Genomic DNA, 21,420 nt, shown 5'->3' with positions numbered 1-21,420 from the left:
AAATCTGCCTTGTTGCCCTCACAGCGTGTCACTTTTATAGGTGCAGAACTAGACACTATCCTCATGTGGGTGTTTTTATGACAGGAGAGAATCAGAGTTCTACAACAACAAGTTCATGCCTTGCTCCCCCTGAGAAGAGCAAAGCAAGATGGGTCCTCCAACTTTTGGGGACAATGGCTGCTATGATTATGTTAGTCCCTCTGGCAAGGTTGCATATGAAACTCCTTCAGTGGCTACTTTTTGCCCAGTGGTCTTACCAACATCTTCCACTCTCTTACCCTATTTTACTCATGGACAGGTGCAAACAGGATCTCAGTTGGTGGCTTCACACCGACAACCTGAATGCAGGAATGCCCTTCATTCTTGCACCCGCTATTGCCACGGTGACCACTCATGCTTCCCAGATGGGGTGGGGGGGGCATTATCTAGGCAGGACAGTCCAAGGCACATGGCAAGAGCACGTGATGCATCTGCATATTAATGTCCTGGAGAGGAGAGCTGTGTTACTAGCATTGCAAGCACTTCAGAGCTTTCCTCCTCTCAGGACTATTGCAATCCACTCAGACAGTATGTCAGTGGTGTGGTATCTGAACAAGCAGGGAGGAACCAAGTCCTATCCCCTTTGCAGAGAGGCCATGCGAGTGTGGCAGTGGGCAGTGTCTTCCCAACATTTTCTGGTGGCAATGCACATTCCAGGGAAGTCCAATGTGATCACAGACAGGCTAAGCAGAGCTATTCTGATGCCTTATGAGTGGTCCCTGAACTGTCAAGTTGTGGAACAGATTTTCTGCAGGTGGGGTCAGCCTTGCTGTGACCTCTTTTTGCCAGCCCCCTCAATGCCAAATGCAGCAGCTACTTCACATTGATCCCCCCTCAAGGGGAGTCACCCAGGGACACTCTAGTCCATGATTGGCCCTTCAGTGTACTATATGCCTTCCCTCTGGTTCCCTTGCTGTGAAAGGTTATTCAGAAAGTGCAAGTCTTGGGAAGCAGAATGATTCTGATTGCTCCACACTGGCCTCGTCAAATTTGGTTTCCCTTTTTCCATCCCTATCTCATGGATGCACTGTGGATTCTGGACCCACAACCAGACTTACTGACACACATGTCAGGGCAGCTCCATCCCTCACTTCGGAGCCTCCAGTTGACAGCCTGGCTACTCCACTTCCATCATTAGTTATGCTTCATCATTTCTCACTGGAGGTGGTTCATATTTTATCTTCCTCTCATAAGCCCTCCACCAGGAAGATTTACTACAGTAAATCGAAGAGGTTTTCAATCTGGGCTCATACTCAAAAGATTGACCCCTTACACAGCTCCAGTTTTGTCTGTATTGGAGTTCTTGTCTATGCTCTTTAACCAGGGTTCAGCGGCCGTAACCATTAAAGTCCAATTGGCGGCAATTTCTACCTTTCATGTCGCAAACGAACCTAGTCTGATGGCTCATAGACTCTGTAAGGCTTTTCTCAAGGGCAACACAATGGCCAGCATAATTTGTTCCAAAAGCTTTTATTATTGAATACTAAAAACACATAATAGGGATATATAAATCAACCAGCAGCTCCAAAACCTAACTCCTTCTTCAGTGGAAAAGAAAAAAAAAAAAAAAAAAATAAAAAAACAAAAAAACCCAAAACAAATTTATTTATATCATATATGATCAGTCATATATCAATCAATATGATAGATAAATGGTCTAATAAGACCTAAATGTAAAATATGGTAAAAAAATAAAATATAAATAATAAAAATCCAAAAAATCAAATAATAAGTGTGTGTAACATGGAACTTATAAACTATATATTTCCTTATATAAATATATATTACATAATTACATCAAAAAACATATCCACAACAAAAATATATGCTATAAAAATAATATGTAGAAATATGTACTAAATCCATATATTCATAATAGGTCATTAGTGTAACACACAATGATATCCATATAAACAAAAATAATAAAAATCAAAATACAATACACATAATGGGATGTGATTACCACATTGATACCTGCATTCAATAGATACCCAAAGTGTTCTCTCAATATTTCTCTTTATGTGTAAGTATTTTTTGACTTCTGTCACCCACAATGTTCTCTAATGGTGATCTCTGTATAATGGGCTAATATAACTTGTAACATAAGTTTAAAGGGCATTTGTAATTTTCTATTTCTATGTAAAATTTCTATTTTCCCTATTCCTAATCCTCAATCTATCCTCCTTTTCCTAAATAAAAAAAAGATGATTGAGAAGTTTGAAGATAAAGATAAATGACCTAAAAAGGAACACCTTTAAATAAACATTCATTGACCTAGCTAAAAAATTGCTTGCTACTGGTATTATTTATATTTACCTGGCTACTTATTTAACACATTTACTACACAATGGCTTTTCTGAAGGGCACTCTGTTGCTTCGTCCTCCAGTATCGGAACCTGTCATGCCTTGGGATTTAAACTTGGTTCTACAGGCTCTTACTTCATCCCCCTTTGAGCCTGCAGCCACCTGTGATTTAAAATTCTTAACTTGGAAAACTGTCTTTTTAGTAGCCATCACATCAGCCAGATGCATCTCAGAGCTTCAAGCCTTATCAATCAAACCCCCTTATTTGATTTTTCATAAGGACAGGGTTTCTCTCAGACCCAACCCCTCTTTTCTTCCCAAAGTGGCATCAATCAGTAACCTTAATAAATCTTATCAATCTATTGAGTTGCCAGTGTTTTTTCCCCAGTTCTCCAACAAGGCAGAATTTAAGTTTCATCAATTGGATGCACACAGACAATTAAATTTTTATCTGCACAGAACCAATGACCTCAGAAAATCTGATCAGCTGTTTGTTTCCTTTTCGGAAAATAGAATTGGGTCTCCTGTCTCTAAAGTCACTCTGTCCAGGTGGATCTCCAGTTGCATTTCTTTCATTTATTCCTCAGGGGGTAAAGATTTACCGTTCCCGGTGAAGGCTCACTCTACTTGGTCTGTATCTACATCTACAGCCTATCAGGCCAGATTGTCTATGGATGATATTTGTGCTGTGGCTACTTGGGCATCTCCTCACACCTTTGTTACTCATTACAAGTTGGATGTGGTATCTAGGGGCAGGTCTTCCTTTGGTTCCACAGTGCTCAGGAGTATCTTCCACTGAGCCTCCCAGGATTTAGGTGCTAGGGACACTGTCCCACAGGTAAGAATGTAGGCGAGATTGGACTACATAACATCAAGAAAATATGTACTCACCGTAACATTCGATGTATGTAGTCCATCTCACCTCACATTCTTACTTACCCCCCCCCTCCTTCCCCCTTCCTGGAGGATCTGGAGGTTAGGTCTGTTTTCAGAGTTCCCTTCATTTTTGGTTTGTTCTTCCTTTCCTTTGGTGTTGTTATACATGGAGATTGAGTGCTGGTGTTCACAGCAAACTAGATCTGGGGATATTGAGCAGTGCAGCATGGGATACCATCTTAGCCCAGCCAATAGAAAGACTTCGAGCTAGAAAAGTTTTGGCCGAACCCACGGGTAAGAATGTGAGGCGAGATGGACTACATACAACGAACGTTATGGTGAGTACATAACTTCTTGTTCTTTTACATATAATGTGATAAATGACAGTGTTCTTTTACATATAATGTGATAAATGACAGCGTACTTGGGCCTGTGATGCAGACACTGAACCAATACACAGTCAAAGATGTGTTTATGAATTGACAGGAGGCCTACAATATTCGGTAGAGCTGACAACTGCACAGACTGTAGCAGAATGTCCACATTTGTGTAAACTGCTTATGGCATGGTTGTCATCAAAGGTATTCTGTGTGCTGAAGTACTGACAAGGCAGTGCAGATTGATTTTACAAAAGCATGACAGACAGGACAGTGTCACACGTCATAGCCATCCTAACACACATGTTCATGCCAATCCTGTGTAACACACTGTATGCATGCACATATGTCTTCCAATTACACCTCCCATAATAGTGACTCAGTAGCTCTATCTGTTACATCCCTAGCATGTCTGATATCTAGATACCCACAGTTCAGGCCCACAGTCCAGTCTGTTGCATGACAACTGTGTTTAATGCAGATAGTAATACGGTTAGAATGCCTAGTACATATAATCCTGATTTACATGGTATTTTAAAGTGCTTTGAAAGTGTGTGTGAAATGGACATTCATAATTTTTTAGGTAAGAAAGGTGATTTTAGCTGTAATTTAACCTCTACTGAGACTGAACTATTGGCCGAATTAAGGGGGAGAGGTGATCTTAGATTTATGCAGCCAGATAAGGGTGGTGGATTGCAGAAGGATGTTTATATTCAAAGTATTACTCCAATATGCTGTGCGAAGACCAAGAGCGGAGATTCAAATTCAACTTATAAAATTTATCAATTCCACGTAGAAAAAACATGGACGAACAAAACAGAATAGCATTAAAACATGAACGCTTTCACTACAATAACGTGCATTTTCGTCTTATTCAGTTAGACTGCATTAGATGACCAGTGCATAAACAAGATTACCCAATTTATATTGATGAAATTTAACAAAATCCAATAAACCAATTACTTTCCTATTCAAAACCACCAATAATATTTCAGTTAAATTAAATATTAATACAATTCATTCTCCACCCTTCACTAAAATGTCATAGTTAATATTTAAACCTTTATTAAAATACAAAGAAATTAAAACATTTAAAAAAAGTGTAGTTATTTATCATTTATAATCAATTGATAAAATATCTGTACAAAGTTAAAAAATAAATAATAATAATAATGTATTTAAATGAAACATTTTCTAAATAGTGCCATAACATTCCATATAAAGTGTGAGGATGTAGTGCCATCTGGTGGCTGTTCTAATTAAATACATGACTTTGTATCTCAAAGCTTAGCAGACCTTAATTTTAGTAAAGGTAATATTGATACATAGTCGTTTAAACCTGGGGGACTACCTGCCTCAAGGGTCACCTGCCATCATAACTCTCTAAATTCAATCTTTTCTTCCCAAGGTCCTCCCCTGATATCACTTTTAATTTGTTCTAATACCATAAAAGAGAATTCAGATTTTGAACATATCTTTGAATGCTTATACAGAATAATGAGGTAGACGGAAGGGATTTTCATGGGGAAGTGGACCAGGACTATGAACAAGCCTTTCCACCTTTATGGAGATCTGAAAGGCTGATGAATAAACAAGGTCTCCCACAATCAAATTTTCAGTAGAGGGGGGAGAAGGGGGAGGGGGAGATTTTGAATGATCCCCACACTACCATTAGTGACAATAGTGAGATTTTAGTAGAGGGGATTAGAAATACATACAATAATTTTTCTATCTACAATTTTAGTAACTTAGGTATAGAGAAGGAACATTTTGGATTATTTTCCAAGGGTTTAAAATTTATCCCATACAAAAAGGGAGACATTACTAAAACACTACTGGATATTAAATTGTTTTTGAGAAAAGTTAATTTGAGTATCGTGTTCCCTAAAGACAAATCTATTAAAAATACATATTTAAAGCATAAGACTATCTACAACCCACCCTTACATCCTCAGTTAAAAAAATTGGAAAAAGTTATGGAAAAAGAGGTAAGAAAGGAATACACAAATATTAAATACAAGGTTAACTTGAGTAATAAAGAAAGGTAATTATTGTATGAAATAAAAAGAAACACCCATATTAGAGTAATGAAACCAGATAAAGGAGGAGGTGTGGTGATTATGGATAATATTTGTTATGAAAGTAAGATGAACATGATACTATGGGATGAAATGAGATACTCCAGTGTGTCCAAAAATGAGGTTAATATAGTCTATAATAAAATAGATATGGGTTTAAGGGATATGTTACAAGAAGAATTAATAGATTATAACACATTTATGTATTTAAAAGTTGACAAACCAAGGATACCCACAATTTTTGATACACCTAAGATACATAAATGTGAAAATGACCCCCCATTAAGACCAATTGTATCTGCAGAGGGAGCTAAAACCTACTCTTTGGCTAAATATGTAGACACAAAATTAAAAAGTTTATGGTTAGGAAGGAAATTTATATTAAAAGACTCCTGGGACCTCCTAAAAGAAATCTCTTATGATTTAAATCATGAAAATCTACTGTTTATAACTATAGATATTATAGATTTATTCTCTTCCATACCTTATAAAGAGGGTATGGAAATGTTTGAGGAAATTGTTTATGAAGATCAAAGTTTAACACAGAATAAAAAATTGCTAAATGTCTGGTTAATGGATTTAATATTGAAAAGCAATTTTTTTATATTTTAATGGAGAATTGTATCAACAAATTCAAGGGGTTGCAATGGGAGCAGCTTGTGCCCCAACTTATGCCAATCTAGTCCTGGCAAAATGGGAAGAAAAATATATTTTAAATACTGAATACAAAGATTGCTGAACACTGTATCGTAGGTTTTTGGATGATATAGTTATTTTTTTGGACAGCTGGTAAAGAAAGATTTGATGAATTCATGATTTATATGAATAATACAACAAATTTTTTAAAATTTACACATAAAATATCGGATTCCTGTTTGCAATATTTGGATATAGAGGTATATAAGGTGGAAAATAAATTTGCAACAAAGATATTTAGAAAATCCATCTTTTGTAACTCGTATTTACATTATAAGAGTGCACACCCTCTACATTGTAAGAAAAACATTGTCAAGGGGCAATTTGTAAGGGGGTATCACATGACTAGTTTGGACAATGATTTCATAATAGAATGTGAATTGTTAGAAAAAATGTTTTTAGAAAGAGGATACCCCTTGAATTTGATTAAAAATATGAGAGAAGAGGTAGAAAAAAAAGAAACAATAGATTCAAACCCATTCAAAAATGTAGAGAACAAATTGAGGGGGGTAATACAAATAAATAAAACACTGGAGATGACTACCAACAAGCTTTAGTTTTAGAATATAATGTTTTAAATAATAGTATTAACAAAATATTTTTAAAGGAATGGAGAGATTTGTCTCCCTCACAGATTTTGAGAACATTTCTAAGATTCCACACAAAGTAATATATAAGAATTCACAAAGTATCCGAACTATATTAGAAAATAAAAATAAAGTGAATTTTAATAGAAAAAAGGTAGGTACATACAAATGTGAGCATTGTACACAATGCACACATATTATGAATACAGATAAATACTACCTAGAAAGCAGGGACAGGTGGATCAATAGTTCTGAATACTATAATTGTGAATCAAAGGGAATTATTTATTTAGCCATATGTGCATTTTGTAAATCCTTCTATGTAGGAAAGATGGAAAGAATGTTAAAAAGAAGGATTTACGAACACACCTATGATATAACTGTGGTGAAGGATACTAATGCCTTGTATATGCATTCAAAGATATGTTCAAAATCTAAATTCTCTTTTATGGTATTAGAATAAATTAAAAGTGATATCAGGGGAGGCCCTTGGGAAGAAAAGATTGAATTTAGAAAGTTATGGTGGCAGGTGACCCTTGAGGCAGGTAGTCTCCCAGGTTTAAACGACTATGTATCAATATTACCTTCACTAAAATTAAGGTCTGCTAAGCTTTGAGATACAAAGTCATGTATTTAATTAAAACAGCCACCAGATGGCACTACATCCTCACACTTTATATGGAATGTTATGGCACTATTTAGAAAATGTTTCATTTAAATACATTATTGTAGTGTAATGTAGAACAAAACTTCCTGACTCTCCGTTGATAAAGGTAGTTTATTCAGAAGAAAAAGACAAGCGGTGGCGCTTTTGAAGTGCTGCGACTGCAGCGAAAAAGCATCCGCTTTGTCTTTCTTTTTCTGAATTTCTGCAACTGAATGTCTAACGTGTCGTTGTTTTTGATTTCATCTATTCATTTAACTTTAAATACATTATTATTATTTATTTTTTAACTTTGTACAGATATTTTATCAATTGATTATAAATGATAAATAACTACACGTTTTTTTAAATGTTTTAATTTCTTTGTGTTTTAATAAAGGTTTAAATATTAACTACGACATTTTAGTGAAGGGTGGAGAATGGATTGTATTAATATTTAATTAGTTGAACTGAAATATTATTGGTGGTTTTGAATAGGAAAGTAATTAGTTTATTGGTTTTTGTTAAATTTCTTCAATATAAATTGGGTAATCTTGTTTATGCACTGGTCATCTGATGAAGTCTAACTGAATAAGACGAAAACTCACATTATTGTAGTGAAAGCGTTCATGTTTTAATGCTATTCTGTTTTGTTCGTCCGTGTTTTTTCTACATGGAATTAATACATTTTATAAGTTGAATTTGAATCTCCGCTCTTGGTCTTCGCACAGCATATTGGATTAATACTTTGAATATAAACATTATTGTAGTGAAAGCGTTCATGTTTTAATGCTATTCTGTTTTGTTCATCTGTGTTTTTTCTACGTGGAATTAATAAATTTTATAAGTTGAATCTGAGTCTCTGCTCTTGGTCTTCATACAACATATTAGATTATTGGTTTATTTTGTGCAATTCCATATATTTTTTGGTTTTTATATTCAAAGTATGTTTAATTTGTTGTATAGTGATGTCTATTGTGAAGCCTCTCTTAATGAAGTTAATATTGCTTACCAGAAAATTGATTGTGAGTTGTTTGATATGCTTACGCAGGACCAAATAAGTATAGATGAATTTAATTATTTGTCTGCGGACTCTCCCAAGATACTTGTGATTTTTGGTGTGACCAAAATTCATAAGGATCTTGTTACACCCCCTTTTCGGCCAATAGTGAACTCAGGCTGGTCTAAAACCAGCTATGTTGTCAAATTTGTAGATAATCAACTTAAGAGCAGGGTTCAGGGGATTACTCACTTATGTCATGACACTTGGCATTTTTTGGAAAAGTATAATGAACTAGTTTCTACAGGTGTATTGTATACTTTCCTGACTATAGATGTCAAGGGTTTATATAGTTGTATCCCACAGGAGCTTGGTTTAACCTGGTTTTCTGACTTTTTATTTTATGAATTTGGACTGGAACAGAATAGTATTAATGTTTATTTGCAATTAATGGAGATGGTGCTGAGCAATAATTTTATTTATTTTGAGGGGCATTATTTTAAACAACTTCTTGAGGTTGCCATGGGCTCAGCATGTGGCCCCTTATTTGCGAATGTAGTCATGGCATGGTGGGAGAGATGTTTTCTGTTTACTTCCCCTTTTATGCCCTCAATTTCCTTGTATTTACACTATTTGAATGATCTATTTGTTGCTTGGAATGGTCCACCTGAGGATATTTTGAGGTTTATGGATTACATTAATTCTAGTGCTGATTTTCTTAAGTTTACTTTTTCCATGGATTCTGAAAAAAATTCTTATTTGGATGTTATGTTACATAAGTTGGATGATGGGAAGCTTAAAGCTACAATTTTTAGGAAGCCTACTTTTTCTAATAGTATATTGCACTTTTCAAGTAGTCATCCATTCCATATTAAGAAAGGTATTGTCAAGGGTCAGTTGGTGAGGGCTGCCGGCATGGTCTCATTGTATGATGATTTTTTACAGGAATGTAATTTTATGGGTCAAATGTGTTTAGACTGGGGTTATCCCCTGGACCTGATTTTCAATATTAAACAAGAAGTGATTAATAAGCGTATGAGGGGCTTTATAGACCCATATTGAGACTTGATGGGGTTGTCCTAGTTAACAATGTTGGGCCTGCCATAGATAATTATTATATGGAGGGCAATAATGCTTCAGTGCTTCAAGTCAATGGTCTGCCTTCCATTGATGATGTTGAAGTTGTTCCTATTATTGGTGGTATATGCCCCTTTGTCTCTACCTTTTCTATGGAGAGTCAATTGGTGCAGGATGTTGTCAATACAAATTGGCATATTCTTGTGAGTGAACCTAGTATGGCTAGAATGGTTGGTGATTATCCTAAATTTGTATTTAGAAAGGGTAGGAATTTAAAGGGACTTCTGGAACACATTCCAAAGTTGTTTTTGGATGTGGAGAGAAGGATGGCACCTTGTGGGATGTGTAATCAATGTTAGCATGTTATGGCTACCTCCAGTTTGGATTTGAGTGGCAGGAAGATTGTTATTAAAGGTAAATTTAGTTGCTATTCCCATGCAGTAGTATATGCTGCTGTGTGTGATCAGTGCCCTGTTTTTTATGTGGGCAAGAGACAGCATAAGTTATCACAGCGAATATATGAGCATATGTATGAAATTCGCAAGGGGGATATCAACAATGCTTTATTTGAACATATCCAAAGTTTCCCTAATCACTCTTTTAAATTTGTAGTGCTACAACAGGTCAAATGTGGGGATAGAAAGGGACCTTGGAAGTTATTCCTTGTGGAAAGGGAAACCTGGTGGCAGGTTTTCCTTAATGCTGGCCAGCCCCCAGGTTTAAACGATGTTATTTATATATCCAGTAAACTGAAATTGAAGGTTCTGAACAGATAAAAAATGTGTATATATATTTTACATTTTATACATATTTTATAATTTCTGTCTTGTACATATAGTTTCTGTTTATATATATATTTATGTATAATATATTTATTACAAAGATTTTTACATTATTTATATATTTTTATATATGTGCATTAAGTATTTTTGCATTATCTGGATGTTCCTGTGCTTGTATATATGTCTTGGGTATATGTCTTTTTAAAAGTTTTTAAAGGTTTTAATTGATTTTAATTGATTCAATGAGGTAGGGTGTGTTCTTTAGTATATATTGGATTGTATGTGCCTTATTATTTTGTCTGAAGAAGTTTGGTGATAGCTACCAAACAAAAGCGCTTACCTTGGATTTATTGTCTGTATTAAAGTTTGTACTGCTTTTGGATTCCAGTCTACGTGGCAGTTTTTTCAGTTTTTGGTTGTTCTATTTTACAGTTTTCACATGGCAACTACATGCTTGTCAATACAACATAGAAATAACTGAGTCCTGCAATGTCCAGCTGAACTGGTTGATGCTACCACAGTCACCGCCACCACAGTAGCATGTCAAAGGCCTGGAGGGTGGCACACTTGTCACAAATATGAATACATGTCATAAATGTCCCCTACCACTCTCTGGATGATACTACTACTTAACATATGTACCAGAGGCACATGCCTCACCTGGACTGTTATGGGTACCCTCATCCTGGCCATGCTGTGACACAAGTGCTGACACTTCTCCCTCACTGACATATACAGCTTTCTGTCCTCCAATGTCTTCATGATCCCCAGTATGACCCCTGGCCAAAATGCAGCAGCTGCAGCCCACTACACATGCAGCAGTATGTTCAGCTACCTGCTATAGACCTACAATACCTCCCAAACACCTAGAAGAGGGCATCCACACAACACCCATACATAAAAGGTTGGGGGGAATGTTCAGGTGACAGGGACATGTGTCACAATCTCCCCCTACAAACATACACAGCTGATTGACCAGCACCAACTGCAGCAGCATGCACAATCAGATAAAAATGATGTATGACACTCACAACTGCCCTTCTCCTTACTGACCCCAACACACATTGTTAAACAATAACCTGCCACAGAATCAGAAAGTCTGTTAACAATGGCCAAACATAGCATGCAAAATTGTGGACATACCACATCAATCCAAACAGTGAACAGTATTTCTACATACCCTCTGTGATGTAGCTCCCATACCTCAATAATGTCCTCCTCAGAGGCCAGGAAAAGGGCCAAGCCCTACATGAAGGTCTTAATTATAGCACTGTGTTCTCATGCCATTGGGTAATGACAATGCAAACCAGCTGTTCTGCATGTTATTAGTAAGTGTGAGTCACAGACTTGTGCACAGGCAATCACCTGTTCATAAGCATTACCTACAAAAGGCAAGTTGCTGCCTATGGTAAAGAGGTCTGACAATTTCTTCATGAAGACAGACTGCGATTTCCAAGGAAAAATGCCACTGGATTTCTGCTTACAAAGGAGTACAGCACTATATCAGGTATGTCATATAATTAATCATGCAGTGGAATGCAGATGGGGGGATACAGTCATAGGAAATAGGAATGTCAACAGTAGGTCTCAACAACATATCTTGGAATGACATGTTGCTGTTAGTCTGCTGTCCCGCACCAACAGTCTTGCCTTTTGGCTCTGTCTGCAGTGACATAGATCATAACTCTGGCCCCTGAGTCCCCCAGCAATGGTTAGCCCACGTAGAAATGCTACTGGATTGTCTGTTGCACAATAGTGACAGTAACTAATGGTGGATGCAGCTGGCATATCACATCATGTAGTGTCATGAGCCCCTCTCAGAATGTGAATGTCATACAGGGTTAGTTCAAAGATTGTCCAAGTGTCCATGACTGTTCCTGATGTACTCTGGCTAGCTCACTGTGTACTCCACACCTGTGTCTCATTGTTTGACAGCTATGGCTAGCATACCTGGTGACCCCCTACAGCAGGACAGCAGGTTATAGGCAGTAGTAGTGGGGGGACATAGGCTCAGCCTCAGCAACTGTGTGTACATATTGACCATACAATGTCAGGGCATGAATACAGCACCAGATATTAATGTACCATTACTGTGTTCTGAGAGGTCTGGCATGTTAGAGACACATTAACCACATGGAAAAAGCATAAATCAACTGGACAACCATGGCTTAGAGATCAACTTTAATAAAACAAAAAATAATCCAGCACAAGATGAGTGCTTTTGCATAAAGCTTTATCAAATACTATAAAAATGATTAAAACCATGACTACTTTAAAATAACATTCAACCAACCAGGAAACAGGAAAAGTGTGCCATAATGACATCAAATACATATTTAAAGCAGTAGTTGCAACTATCTATTTACCTTAAGCTTCCGTCCACTTAGGACATGTTTAATATTAACCTGGCAATTTAAACCTGGATATTTATAGGCTTGCATCCTAAGTATCCATTTTAACTCCACCTGTTCCAAATAGTTGTTGCAATTACCACCCCTCACATTCTTAAAAACACACTGTAGTACTCTAAAAGAAAAAATGATGCCCAGGTGAATTTAGCAAATGTCTTGCTAATGCATTTTTTACATCACCCTTCCCTATGTCTGATAAATGCTTGTGTTCCCTGTCCCTTAAGCACTGGATAGTTTTCCCTACATAAAAACAAGGGCACAGGTCACAAGTCACTAAATATACTATAAAACTAATAGTACAATCAGCATAAAATCTAGGTATAAATTCAAATGTCAAATTCGGATGTTTATAGGTCTGTTCTCTTGATATAATCTTACAAATACTACAATTCCTGCAGGGATAAGTCCCAATGGGTTGACTCACTTGTACAGGGGGGTTCTTTTCATTGCATAGCAATCACTTAAGATTTTTATTGCTCCAAAAGTAAAACAAGGTTGATCTCTTTGCTGTGGTTGTCCAGTTGATTTATGCTTTTTTTATGAACTTTGTTTTTTCGCTGGACTTTCAGTATGTACTGGTTATATTTTTGCACATTACCCACACTCTGGGGACATCCATTACATATTGTCCAACTGGCTTCCAGACATCCACATTTGGATGGCATGGGGTCCACATATATCAGGCACATGTACACATCCTGCAAACATCTGGGTACTGCAGATGTCGGACATGTATGCGGAGGAAACCCTACACAACATATGCACTGCTCTCAGTTATTGTGTAGCACAGATGTTGCTGGAATGTCCACATACACTTGTAGTACCACTCATGTATTTGTCAGATGTTGGCTGTATGACATGGTACTGTAACGTTGTCCACAGGGGACACACCACAGTTAATGGCAGTGATGGGTGTGGACACATAAAAACACAGACTGTCACAATACACAGGCCATAATTGCTATACCTAGGACCATATGATGTTACTAGGCTATGGACCCTGAGCCCCCATAAGGCTAGCCCAGATGGTAGCCCATGTGTATGTAAGGCAGCACCTGATGCCAAAGTCCAACAGGGACACAGGTGGTATCCCAAGGGTGGATGTGCAGTTAACCATCCAGTTATCCAGGTTCTGCCTGCAAAGGTGTAAATAGCTGCCTGCATGATGTGGACAGGGTGACCATTTTATAGCAGGGTGAGTGTGTGAGACACACATCTGAGCTGCCAAGAAGACCATTTGAGGACACACACCACCTGGTTGAGGGCATGTGTGTGTGTGTCAATAGAGTAGAGCTTGAGTTGCACATTTGCAGCAGTCCCAGCAATGTGGAGTCCGTGATTGGCTTGCATGCCAGACAGAGATCACCTCTGAGGATTATGTATGAAACCAGGTAGAGGGTTGGGCTTATAGCCTATCTGTGTATGGTAGATGTTAGAGGCCCTGGTACTCCCTGATGGGAAACCTCTGTGATGTCCCCAGCTGATGCATGTGCTGTGTGAGGTGAATGATGAATGGGGCATTTTACACAATAATGGGCCTTATTGTGGAGAATAAAGGGATGTTAGGACCCCATGTCCCTGGATGACATACCCGTAGGTATGAGGTGGGCCATGTAGAAGGTTTACCATAGAACTGAAGCAACATGCTGGTGAAATGTCATGTTGCCTTCAACCTGTGTGCACAGATTACACACGACTGATTGTGTGCCTAAGATGTTGTTAGTACTGTCATAATATGTGGGGATGTCACTCTCCCCAAAGGGGTTGACACTGCATGTCCTGGTAATTGGCCTGATGCCATGTTTCTGGCACCAGTCATGTATCTGCATGATGCCCTCCTAGGCAGATGTCCGCATCACTAGAGAATCCGGTGACAGCACACAGCATGCAGTCATCTGCAGACATAGTCGGCCATAGACCAATGGCTATGCCCTGTACCACGGATGTGTACTTCACACATAACAGAGGACCAAACACAGTACAACAGGTTACACTGCTAGTTATGGGTCAACCGCTTGGTGTGGATTCCCCTATGTGTTTTACTTGGGTCATGTCAGCACACCACTGTGCTACCCCTCTGGTAGCATATGGTGTGAGGCATACTTGGGAGGGTTTATCTATTATGGCCAGGTGGGTTATACTGTCAAAGAATTTCTCCAGGTCAAGGTAGGCATGGCTTTGGTGACTGTGTCAAAGAGATCAGCTGAGTGTAACAGACATGATCCCTCCCTTGACAAAGCCTAACTGTGTGTGATGAAGTGGTCGCCAATGTCCTTGCTAATGAGCTACACTATAATCTGTGCTATGGCCTTACAGAACAGCTGAGTTAGGCTGATGGGTATATAATGTGACAGATTGGTGGATGCACCACTTTAGTGTAAAGGGGTGAGAGTGGTTGTCCTTCACATAGCTGGGACAAAAGCGGTAGTCATGCCTCCTTTAAATAGACTGGCTTATGTTATTGCAAGGTTATGCTTGGGGTCATGTAGGCTGCATCCTGTCATGTGATAGCATTCCATAGTGGATGTATACCATGACTGTCACATAGCACTGGTGACCTGTTCCCTACATATAGGAGAAGGGGGCAGGTACTGTGGACATCCTGATGTATTGAAGGGGGGGGCAGGGGATGAAGCTTACACTAACTCTGTCAGGCATCAAGTATGCCATACCTACAGCACTGGTATAGCTGGTTTCCCTGGCCACCACAAGTGAGCAGATGCAGGTGCTTCCCGTGATGTTGCAGACATATGTGCAGAATGGTAGATGATTGTCTGTAGTGGATGTCGACAATGTGGTCTCTGGGTTTGCTGTGCAGTTTCCCAGGAGTGATCCCATTTGCTTGTTCACACTAACAAGACATTGCTTGTAAATGGGCACCTGCCACTAGTTTGTCTCAGATTGCGGTATGTCATCCCTGTTATAGACATTTATGCATTGCAGATGTCCACCAGAAAGGTGTATGTATCCTTGTTGAGGATGATGTAGTCCTATCGGGTATATCTGTCTGCATGCATCTATACCAATGCACATCTAGCACATGTGTATATGTCTGGATATTGGTGGCAGTCCCTACAGATGAGTTTGGGGCAGTGAAGCTGTGTATAACATCCCCCAGGAGGTTGTATTCCTCATTGGAGGTGTATGCATTTGTGACCCTAGCTAGATGAGTATTATGGGAGTGGGTGACTGCAAACGTGACCGCATGATAGTTGCTTTGCAATGGAGGATGACACTGTAAAGAGGATGCAGTGGTAACCTTTGTTGTGTAATATCAACTGCAACACACCTCCACCTCATATGGGTTAGCCCCTAGCTGCACTGAGGTGTTTGTAATTCCACTTGATGGCTCTCTGGCCATGTGTGTGATGGCATGGGTATATCTTCCAATGTATCGTTGGGTCATTCAAGTGACCCAGGTTAAGGGTACAGACCCAAATAAGAATACAGTTGTTGAAGTCCATATAGACAGGATGGGCTTCCTGGTCACATGTGGTGGCTGGTAGCTAGCTATGATTTTAATAGGTGTGTTGGCAATGGTGAACTGCCCCAGCAGTGTCCCTGTGCATCTTACTACCTGTACAGTTTGGAGGTGTGTATGTATTTCATATATACAGCAATCACATGTCCCGTGCCATTTCCGCCCACACTTTGGGGTATGACTATATGATAGGATGGTAGACCAGGTAAGGCTAGAGTGCTTTCTGCAGCTTTGAACCATGTGTGTGTGTGACTGCACAGATGTCTGCATTTTCCAGGCTTAAGAATGCTTACAATGAGGGCAGAGTCATGTGTAGACACCTAGGGTTTAACAGCATGGCTTTCAATGTGTTCTACACTGACAATTGTATGTTGCTAGTGATAACCTCATCACTTTTCTTAATAAAGGCACTGTGGGGGTGGTGAGAACCATTGCCAGACACCTGAAGGCCAGTTGAGACAGATGGAGGCCATCTGTTGCAGAGCATTGTGGTCTGTTGCCCATAGCATCCCAGGCACACAGGTACTTGAACCCCCTGGAATATCACAGGATAAAAGGCCACATGTTAATGTAAATCATGTCCTGAATGTATTGCAGTATCAGTCTGGGTGACAGTGGAATGCTGCATAAGGCTAGGCACATACCTGCCTGAGACACATAATCAGTGTTCTCACTGAATATACTCCAGGGACATACATCTGAGGTCAGGCACACCAACATGGACTGTGACAGACTCATGACAGTACTTACTGATGAGAGACAGCAGTGCATATGCAATATGGTGGAGTTTGTCACCTGACACACAAGTAACTGTGACCATCCACATATACACCCAGGTGAGAAGCACATCACTGTGTCTCACAATGGAGTCTCTTATGTGTAACATGTTTGAATTGTGCTGATGCCTGCATTTCTGTGGGACACAAGTGTGTGACCATGTGTGGTATGTGCCATGTACGGTTGTGGCATTCACATGTGACTTTACCTCAGAGGTTTCCTTTGTTTGTGGATGTGTATGTTGAGGTCCACTGCATATATATATATATATATATATATATATATATATATATGTGTGTGTGTGTGTGTGTGTGTGTGTGTGTGTGTGTGTGTGTGTGTGTGTGTGTGTGTGTGTGTGTGTGTGTGTGTGTGTGTGCTGTGTAGATGTAGGTGGTGTGTTATGTGTACTGATTGTGTTAACAACCTGTTTGGGGACAAATATCCAGCCTTGACATGGAGGGAGCATGGACTGCTGGTTCCTACTGTCATTGCATCACTCACACATTGTGTTCCTTGGTGGTGTTTGTAGATAGTTGTCAATCCATGTACATGAGGCAGGTGCCAGAACACCCATATCAACCACACTGGCAGGGGAAACTGTAGGACATTGTCCAGCCATATATTCCAGAATCTGAGGGAGGAAGGCCAGGGAGACCTGAGGGGTGGGCCTACAGACCAGGGGCTTACTACAACAGTAGGAGGCTGACACCACAGCATACTATGTAGACAGGCTACGGACAAGCAGTAATAGGTGCAACAAGTAAATGCATTTGAACACTGAATAGCACATGCAAGTAGCGTGAAACATCAAGATCAGTGGCCAATCTATGATGTATTGCCACTATGTTGCTGATAGCCACATACATACTGTGGTGATAGATGGCGGGGTATGATGTGGGAGTTAGTGGTGGATAGTGGTGGCAATTGTGGATGTCCAGGGTGTGTACATTGTGGTGATCAATGTATGCATTCCTGTGATATGTTCCCCTTTTCATGTCTGTCAGGTGGGATGTATAGACGTCGCATTCCACCTTTCTTAGAAACTGAGACCGCTGCCATTATTGATGTCCTGAGACTCCATCACCAGGTTTTGTTGACAAGGACTCACCATAACCAAGAAGAACACGCTGCACTGTGGACAGAGCTAGTATCAATGGTGAATAATGTGGGCCACCTGGACAGGAGCTATGAACAGGACGAACACTGTGCTACAGATATAATACATCATGCATGGTAAAGGGCCGCACCTTTGGCTAGGGACCATGCTGGCATCAGGGAAGGGCCTCTATACAACCCCCAATCTCAGCAACAGAGGAGTTCCTGGCAAACCTGGGTTCAGCCACCAGCTCACAAGAAATTATCACAACATATGTTGTGGAGGTGGGTGGCACAGATTCCACAGCTGAGGAGCGTGCAGGTAAGCTGCCAGTGGTCATCACATTAATACTGTAGCATTCATAGTGGCAGCCTCTGCATACCTGTACACATATGTCAGGTCAATCAGCATTAGTGAGTGGGGTTTTGTAATGCACACATGTGCACACATATTATGAAAATCAGCAGTTTGGGTAGTATCACAGTTTGTACTGTACATGTTGATAAATTCACATATTATCCTCTACCAATGCCACATGTGTGTCTGCTGACAGGACCTCTCCCCCAAAAATCCATAGATACCTCTGGTGTGGCTGGGGATCATCATCCTGCAGCTGGAGTGTGGAACTGTCATGTTATGGCTGATATATACCCTAGGCATGTTAAGGGCTGGCCATTTGCCATGGACACTACTGTTAAGCTTAGCCATATTTGAAGAAGTGCATGTTCACTTGTGGTGGGGTTCACTGCAGTGCATCACATCAGTAAGCACAGTAGCATATTTGCAGTACCTGTAAAATATTTGCATGTACTTTTGTCAAGGTGTAGCCAGTCTGCTATACAGGGTGCATTACTGTTGTGTAAACAGGTGCACTGTGTTTTAGGTGATGGGCCACATAGTCTGACTTGTCACGTATCTCACAGGTGTATAGTACTAGCAGCTTTAACTGGACATAGCTACCCTGCACGTTGTTGAGGGCCTGTGCAGAGTGTGTCTGTTGTGGTCTGATTGTGTGTTGTGAATGGCATCGGCCAGATTGTGCAGTCTATATAATGCCTTTGCAGCTCCTCGTGTGTGTGTGTGTGTGTGTGTGTGTGTGTGTGTGTGTGTGTGTGTGTGTGTGTGTGTGTGTGTGTGTGTGTGTGTGTGTGTGTGTGTGTGTGTGTGTGTGTGTGTGTGTGTGTCTGTGTGTAAGAGGGATCAGCAGACATTATAGTGCAGAAAATAATGTAGTCATGCTGTCTAGCCCTCACAGTTGACCATGGGGTTGGAGTATGTCACCCTCACAACCTGATGTCAGTGTTTCATCGGACACTGATGATGATGATGGCGACCACTGTGAGGCACAGGTGGAGTTGTTGGGGGCTGAATGCGTCCCATTTGTTGACATCCCACTTTCACCCCCAATGTCCCCACACACTGTCAGTATGTCCACACATACCCAGTCCCCAGCAGCCACAGATATTGTGCAGTCAGAGGGCAGTGGCATCGAACAGAGGAGTGTGGCAACTATGGCATCTGTGACTGTCGACACTAACCATAGCCAGACAGCTGGCAAGGTGCCACACAGGCAGACTGATGAGGTGCTTGAAGAAGGACTTCTGCCCATCCAGCACCTGTCAGAGGTGTCACAGCATGTGTCAACCAACCCATGTGATTTGCCAGGATACCACAATTTATGAGACCCAGACCAAATATATGAAGCAAACATCTGGACATTCTGCAAGACTCTACACAGTTGAGAGCTATGGCCTGCAGACTGTCAAATGGTGCATCTAATGTGGATAACATCAACAGGCACTGTAAAAGAATTCAATGGGGAGAGTCAACAGAGTGGAGTAGGTCTCAAAATGGCATAACCAACACACACGCGCACACACACACACACACACACACACACACACACACACACAAGACAGCAACAGGAAATATGCTTCACACAGTTGGCAGTTTTGAAATGAGTACCCATATCTATCTAGTACTATAGTACTACGTACTTATCATGTGTGCCATGGAGCTTATATGCCTGGAGAGTGTCCAGTGGTATATCTAGGGTGGATGACATCAGCAAGCCCTGTAAAGTAATGCAATGGGGCAGTCAACAGGGTGGAAAAGACCTCAAAATGGTACAACCAACTCACATGCACTAAGGACAGCCACAGGTGATATGCTTCGCACACACACACACACACACACACACACACACACACACACACACACACACACACACACACACACACACACACACACACACACACACTTGACAGCATTGAGATTAGAACTCCTACTTATCTCGTTGTATGCATTATAATGGCATGTATTTATTGCTTGCGCCACAGAGATTATATGCCTAACAAGTGTCCATTGGTGCATTTAAGGTAGATGACATCAGCAGACCCTGTAAAGTAGGGCAATGGGGGTTAACAGGGTGGAACAGGCCTCAACATGTATTGGCATCGACAGACATAGGCAGGAAATACACACAGCCACAAGTGAATTTACTTACACACACACACACACACACACACACACACACACACACACACACACACACACACACACACACACACACACACACACATACACACACACTCAGTTGCTATTGTTGGGAATTGAACCACTATCTATTTAACTGTCTACACTATAGCACTATATACTTATTGCAAGTGGCACAAGACTTACACATATAGAGAGTGTCTGCCAGTGCTGGTGGGGTGGATGACATCAGTAGCTGCTGGCAGGGAGACCACTGTTGTTGAGGACAGTAGTCACAGGGCCAAAATATGGGTGGCCGTTACACAGACATAGGCCCTTTGGATGTGTGTATTCTGCTGTATGTGTAATACATACAGAAACACACACACACACACACACACACACACACACACACACACACACACACACACACACACACACACACACACACACACACACACACACACACACACACGGAGACAGATGTAAGATTGCAACCCCTCCCTACCTACTATTACACAATGGGCCTCACCATAGTATCTTCATATGCTACTGATTAAAACTGGTATACGTTTGGCTCTGCAGTACATCACTCTATGCCTTTCTGGGTCTCTCTCTGTCTCTCTCTGTCTCTCTGTATCTCTCTCTCTTTCTCTCCCCCTGTTTCTGCCTCTATAGAAATGATATATTTGTATATGTTACCTATATATCTGTATGCATA

This window comes from Protopterus annectens, chromosome 1.part1 (assembly GCF_019279795.1).
Source record: "Protopterus annectens isolate FY-2018-M chromosome 1.part1, PAN1.0, whole genome shotgun sequence".
NCBI lineage: Eukaryota > Metazoa > Chordata > Ceratodontiformes > Protopteridae > Protopterus > Protopterus annectens.
The sequence above is the reverse complement of the archived record's forward strand: the minus strand, read 5'-3'. Positions refer to the sequence as shown.